At 48.7% G+C, this 7446-nt stretch overlaps 1 pseudogene; it reads right to left on the bottom strand.

Annotated features, from left to right (window-relative positions):
- Positions 1 to 2550: 2550 nt before the first annotated feature.
- LOC110309983 lies at positions 2551 to 3393 on the bottom strand (annotated as a pseudogene).
- Between the last annotated feature and the right edge of the window lie 4053 nt (positions 3394 to 7446).

Below are 7446 nucleotides of genomic sequence, written 5' to 3'. Positions count from 1 at the left end.
AGTGCTGGGACTAAAGGCGTGCGCCACCACACCCGGCGCAGGCGGATTTTTGAGTACGAGGCCAGCCTGGTCTACAGAGTGAGTTCCAGGACAACTAGAGCTATACAGAGAAATCCTGTCTTGAAAAACCAAACCAAACTTAACCAAACCAAACCAAACCAAACCAAAACGAAAGGAAACAAAACAAAACAAAACAAAACAAACAAAAAAACCCCAAACCAAACCATGGCAATGGGGGTGGGATTAGGGTGGAATGTTGTGGGGAGAAAGAACCTCATAACACAATGTCATAGTCATAGGAATAAGGGTCTGTTGCTTCCCAATTATTTCATAAGTCAAGTCTCAGCGATCCCAGCCCTCTTTCCTGTCCTACCTGTGCCATCTCCTCACCGGCTGTTTTGGGAATGATTGGGACTGTGTGAGGTGGGGCTTGACCTCCTGTCCCTGGTGCTAGCTTGGAGACAGATTCTCAATGCCTCCAAAGCAGAGGGCAAGGTGCTGGCTGGGGCCCTCTGCCCACTTGTGCCTCCCTCTGCAGCTGTTCCCTCTGCCCAGGGCTGAGCCAACCTTGAATGAGCATCCAGGAAGTTGCTATTCTTTACTAAGAGGAATGCAGGTGTGTGGTCATGGTGAAATTCCAGTAGCCTTACTTCCAGAATGTTCTCCTGGGTCCATCAGGGTACTAACTTCCTTTAAGATGCCTTTAGATCCCTGCTGAGTCGGTATGTCAAGGCCTGCTTCCCTCAACCCTCCCCACCTGATCACCCTGACTAGTCTCCGTATCTGACGGGGCCATATCCTAGCCCTCCAAAATCCCCACTCCCATCTGGCCTGAGTTCTCTGGCCTACCTTCACTGAGAATGTAGCTAGGGTGGTTTAGCCAGAATCCCCCGAATTGTTCCTGGAATGTTCTATTTGATATTTTGGGACTGTGGTTGGCTGCGAGTAAGGGAACTTGAAGTGCTGATAAGGCATCTGCTCCAGGGAACCTTACTCAAGAACTCGAACAAGAGCCAGGGAGGGAGTGATCTTGTGGGCCAATGAAGCGGAAGGCGCAGAAGCTTCATTCTGAGGACATTGTAGACAGCACCTCCTGCTCTGCACTGAGTCCTGTACCTCTGCATCACCACTGCAGTAGCAGAAGCATCTCCTCAGCATGAGAGAGTCAGTCAGTCACCAGAACGTATTTAGATGGGGGAACTGAGGCATGTGCACGCATGCGCACACCCACACACCCACACCAGTGTGTGTGTGCTGGGGCAGGCAGCAGACCTCGCACTTCATGTCTCTCTATGGGCAAGTCTGCGGCCCCTCCACCCAACAGATGTAAAGATTGTCAATACCAACGATGGGAGGAGAAAACTATGGACTCAAATCACCATGGCCCTATTAATTAAAACAAGCCTTTTTTATTCGTGTAATGTTTAGCCCAAGTCTGTGAGGAGAAGGAACCAATCCATGATCGTCCCACTGAAGCATGCTTATTTTAGAGGTGTCCCCTCCCCCAGGACTGACCTCAGCTGTCTTACCCTAAGTCTGGCTTTTAGGAACAGCTCCACACTGGCTTTATGATGTCTCTTTTATGGGAAGAGCCAGAAGGTTAATTAAAAAAAATCTGTAAGTATCTTTACAGGGGTAAGATAATTGGTAGTTAGGGGAAAAATACCGCGACAGGTAAGATAGAAGAAGGAACATTTGCCATGTGGGAAGGGACCCATACTTTATGGGGTGGTCATGGCTATAGATCAAAGTATCCGGAAGACATAGTTTGCAAGACAGAGGGCAATCATACATCATGGGGTCATGAGTTTAGTGCAGGTGGAAAAACATGTTTTGTAGGGCACATTATTAGGTTTAGGAAACAGAAACTACTTCTTCCTTTTTTTTTAGTGTTTTATTTACTTATTTATTTTGAAGTTTTTAATAAAAGTACATTTTATTCTGTGTGAGGCACATGCCATGGTGCATACATGGAGGCTGAACTCGGGTTGTCAGGTCTGGCTGCAGATGCTTTATCATCAAGATGCCTTTGTGGCCCTTCTTAGTATTGTTTTGTTTTGCTCTTCCGATTATGAGGGTACAGGGCGTGGGGGGGCGGGGGACATAAGTTTCTGCAGAGGCCAGAAAGCGACAGGCCATCCTGATAGAGCTGAGGTACAGGTTGCTTGCCATGGGTACTGAGAACCAAACTCAGGCCCTCTGCAATATCAGTGTGCATTCAATTACCATCTCTCTAGCCTCGTTCTTAGTGGTTTGGATAGGAAACACCAAAGGCAAACAACAGGATAAACTCATGTGAAGACCCGGTCTGGTACCCTTGTCCCCGTGACTGTGACCGGGGTCAGGAGAAAAGGATGGCACGTGAGAGTGCACTGGGAGCCGAGGCACAGACTGAAGCCAGCCTGGGCTGTATACAATAACACTTGTCTCAAAGTAAATGCAAGAAAAAAGAAAACAAAAGCAAAAGAGGTGTGGTAGCTCAGGGGGAGTTACTGCAAGAGGACATCTTTTCTATGCTGACCCCTGCCCCGTGCTGTGGTCCTGGAAGGCTCACTGATTGCTCTTCTTGAAGAAGTACCAGAACGGGAAGAGAGCACTTACAAACCCCAAGAAGCCTCTGGCTCCTGGCTCTTTCAGGGGTGGTGGACTGCTATGTTGCAGTGGAGGGACAACCAACCCTTGTAGGCCATGTCCCAACGTAGCATCCTGTTCCTGGACAACAATGGCATTAGAAGCTGGGGTATCCTGGTATTCCTGCTGGGCTTCTTCATCCCTGCTCTTCTTGCTCTCCTTCAGAGGTTTCTTATTGCTGGAAGCTTCACTAGAAGTCTCCATCTTGGCCCCGTGTGACCCTGGCCTGCTAGGGGAGCTGGGCTCCTCCACGAGTTTCCATTTCCATTTCATCATTGTGGCTTCTGCTTCCTTCTCAGCCAGGACCAACTCAAGAGGAATATCATCTGCTGGTTTCCTGAAGGCGGGTCTTCAGCAAACCATTTCATCTCTATATACAAAGTAAAAACAAACGGGTAGAGGGGTCAGGATGATTTCTTCATGTTTAGACTTCAGGTGGGAAACCCTCTCCCACTTGCTTTTACAGGGAAATACAATGAAGTGTTCTGCAACAAAGGGCTGCAGGCTGTCCATGTTTGCCAAGACTGCACAGATAGAATCCTCCAGCTCCTGGATGATGACTCCCTTATTATCCTCTTACACAGTGTGTTTGAGAATTGGTACAAGGTTGTCCCTTACCCACCCAAAGTCTTCTCTGTAAAACTCGCAAGATCTTATATTTCTGATACTGTTGCCATATCTGACTTTGAACTTATACACATTGGGTCCTGCATGAAGGAACCTCGTCTCTGGAAATGGGTAGGTGAATGGTTTTAAACTCATTGTTTTTGACGGTAGCCTCAGCCTTGAAGCGCTCAGGTGCTAATGGCCACACTTGTTGCTCGCACACAGACTAGGGTTCCTCCAGCACCTCAGAAAAGTGGCCACACTTGGCTTCCTGCTCAGAAATCTTTTTTTTCCCAGAGAGGATGCCAAAGTCAAAAGACTGCGGGCCAGGGACTCAGGTTCTCATCGGCCTCCTCTGAACTCGGCCTTTAGCTTGATCTGCACAAGCGAAGCCTTGGAACTTCCCCGAAACTTATTCTTAACTAAAGTAGAAACCTATTCTTGAGGGCTATGGGGATTTCACAGCAGTTTGGCTCCTTTTCTGGTTTCCTAAAGATCCAGAGAAGAAAGGGGCCAGAATCTGCCAAGAGTCTCCACGCCCTTTGTACAGATTGTGTGGCCTCTGGCCTCCTAGTAGAGCCCAGTCTCCTCAATAAAGGCTTCATGATATCAGAACTCATGGGAGATAGGGTCTCTGGATTCTCCAGCTATGGTGGGAGTACCTCCCCCCCATCCCATTAGGTGGTGTCTGGTTTTTATCTGTCCTCTGCCCTCGGATGACCTCTGAGAGCCTTCTGGATTCTTGGCTCAGCTCCCAGGGAGCTTTATCTCATATGCCTCCTCCTGTCTTCTTCCTTCTGGCTGCTTTCCCCCCACCCCACTTCTAGAGGCTCTTCTACAGACCTCCTTCTCCCAGCTCCCTTTAGTACCCCACTTGCCTTCCTGAGCCCTCTGAGCCCTCCTCCTCCCTGCTTCCCCAACCCAGGATCCTATGCGCCCTCTAGTGGTAGCAGCGTTCATTACTGCCCTACTTGCCTGGCCATAAGGAAATCACAGCCCAGACATGGGAGAGCTATATTAGGGAACTCACTCTGCTAAGGGAACTGGCTGGCTTTTTCCCCTCTAAGCGAGCTATTTTATCTCAAAGGGCTCTCAGCTGTCCCTCCATAGGACCCCTGGCTGGCCTAGCAGATGGCCTCATCTTCTGTTGTGGGGTTCCTTTTTCCAGGCAAATCTTCAAAGTCTGTAAGATGTCTTCATATTGGGATGGAAGAAGAGTCCCCTGGGGACATGTGCTGGTGCTGGGATCCTGGAGAGCTGACCTTGTGCTCTGCCTGCTGCGTGGTACCCAGCTAGGCTGAGCTCCTTCAGCAGGACAGGATGGCAGGGACTGAGTAACCCACCAGCTTAAAAACTAGCCATTGGCTTCTGGGAGACCAAAGGCGAATTGTGCAGCCCGCAAAGCCACCAGGATTAACCAAGTTAGATGTGGATACCTACATGCCTTCAGCAGCCTCCCATGGGAGTGAGTAATTTCCCAGTAGGAGAATGCCCCCTACTAGCCTGGTCTTGAAGTTGAGAAACACACGGGACTGCTCTCAGCCACAGTGTTGGTAGCTGAGCTTGGGTACGTGTTGGATCTTTTTTGACCTGGTTGTATTTCTCCATTTGTTGTAAGGCTGCCAACAGGCCAGATTTTAGTGCATTAGTTTCTCTGGACCAAGGCTTGCTCTCTACTTCTTCCAGAAAGTGGGAAGGCACAGGGCAGTTCCCAGGCTGTTTGGAGAGCAAGAGATTGGGTCCCAGCTGTAGCTGTCTGAGGCTGTGATTCTCAAAGCCCAGTTAAGCTGCTGGTAATAGCTTTTACCTCAGGACTTGCTTGGTGCCCTCACAGACACAGTGCAAGGGGCCGTTTACCACTTTCTGGACACTACTCAAGCTGATGCCCAGAGAGAACCACCACAGACCAGTTGCAGCAGGCCAGGCTGTGATGGTCCTTAGCTGGAGGCCTGCATTCTGTCTTCCCTGCAGGGAGGCCCTGTGTCCTCAGGCTGGCTTTCCTTAGTACATGTGGTGTTTGACCCCCACAGGGAGCATAGCTGAAGTCAGAGCATTCCTAGTAGCCTTGGCTTTGAAGTCTCTGGAGGTCACTCTGCCACATGACCTCTGTGGGCTCTGGAATGATTCTTCTAATGGGAGTACTGTTTAATGGGAACTACCTCTCACATTTTAGTGCATAAAGCATGTGACTTCTTGCCTAATGGGTGTGTAGAAGTTAAGAAAAATGTCATGAATTAATTCGTGTTCAGCTTGCTTGTTACTGAACCGTGTACCACAATAAAGGATACATTTTAAACCTTTATCGGTAATAAAGACAATAACTATTTTGCCAATACCGGCCACTTGTCATGGTGTCTTCTGCTCAAGTGAAAACAATTTACCTTTAAAAGGCATATACTTGCCTGCTGGTGGTGGCTCATGTCTTTAATCCCAGCACTTGGGAGGCAGAGGCAGGCGGATTTCTGAGTTCGAGACCAGCCTGGTCTACAAAGTGAGTGCCAGGACAGCCAGGGCTACACAGAGAAACCTTGAAAAAACAAAACAAAAACAAAACAAAACAAAGGCATATACTTAAAACACATCTCTAAGTTCTGGAAGGCAGAGGCAAGGGAATCTCTGTGAGTCTGAAGCCAGCCTGGTCTATACAGCAAGTTCCAGGCTAGACTGAGCAGTAAGTAGAGCGTGGGTAAACAACAAGAACAAAAACAAGCAAAACAAAACTAAACCAAGCCCAGGAAAGGCCCCAGAGCTGTTTACTAGACTCTTGGAACCAGGAAGACATGTTTGTCAATTGGGTATAAGGTAAATATAAGAAACACAGAGAAACAAACCCTCCACATAGTAGGGACAGGTGGTAAAATATTCCCTAGGACCATGATTAGTAGATGTCAGGGTTGTGAGTCACACTGCATGGGCTCTTGCCTTCTCTCAGCCTAGGGCCACAGGAGAAAGAAGGGTGGAACTCAGGATATTGCAGTCAGAGCTTCTTGAAGTTGCTCCCAGTGGGGCAGAAGGCACAGCAGATAGGATATTCAGTGGACGTGGGGGTGCAGAAGGGGTGGGGAGTAGCAAGCCACTGTGGAAGGAAACAGGAAAACTCCAACTCTGCCAAGTGATTGTGCTGCTTCTACAGTCTCCCCAACCCCCACACCTCCACGATGGTCCCGGTCCATCATGCACGAAGCTCGATGTCTATCCCAACATTGGCTAGGAGGACAGCTTTGTGGGCTTAACTCTGTTCTTTCACCTTTAGGTGGGTTAGTGGAATGGCATCGACATCTTCAGGCTTGCTAGGCAAGTGCCTTCATCTGCTGAGTCATCCCAGAGGTCCAGCTCCAACTATCTGGATAACACAATTACCCAGCAAATGTTTCCCCAGATCCACAAATGAAGACCCACGTGGAAACTCTTCTCCCGAACAGATTTTAGGGTGCCTGATGGTTGCCAACTAGATTAGGTCAGGGAATGCCTGGCAGGTTAGTAAAGCTCAAGGTGGGGCGTTTGCAAACAGTCAGATCCCAAGGGTTCTGATTTAATCAATGGGAGATGGTAGGAGGTAGAAGACTGAATGAAGGCAATGGGCCCCTGGGCTTTGTGCCCCTGAGCCCTCTATCTCTGGCTTCCTCCTGAATCTATCTTCTCACTGATTTCTTCCTATGCTCCCTCTGTGGTAGGTGCCGTTAGAGACAGAGCCTAGGCCTTCACTCCCACACCACTAGAACGACAAGTAATACTGAGAAGTGAAAGATTTATTTCCCATAACCACAACAGGAAGAGAAACAAAAATTACTGGGTTCAATTTCTGCCCAGACTTCTATGAATGGTAGACAGTGATGGGGAAGCTGAAGTGAAGTGCATCTTTTGTGGTACCCAGATTGGGAAAACCCCAGAGACCACCTGGAACCATAACTCCCATGCAAGCACATGTAAGTCTTTATTCAAGATTGAACTTGGGCCACAAACCTTCCTGATGTAACGGGATAGGAGAATGGGCCCCGAGGTGTAGGTGAAGGGGTTTTATACAGGAAAAAGCTGCAGGCAGGGGTTTCTAAGCCTTGTCGTTATATGAGAGGGTAAAGGAATGTTGGTCTTGAAGCTAATTGTTTTACAGCACTCTGGTTAAACCACAAGGAGGGACCACACTTCCAAAAGGAGCATCTTGACCTAGGAAAGACTTACGTCTTCTCTCTCTCTCTCTCTCTCTCTCTC

Source organism: Mus caroli, chromosome 15, assembly GCF_900094665.2.
Source record: "Mus caroli chromosome 15, CAROLI_EIJ_v1.1, whole genome shotgun sequence".
Taxonomy (NCBI): Eukaryota; Metazoa; Chordata; class Mammalia; order Rodentia; family Muridae; genus Mus; species Mus caroli.
Note: the sequence above shows the minus strand (reverse complement) of the source record. Positions and strands in the feature narration are given on the sequence as shown.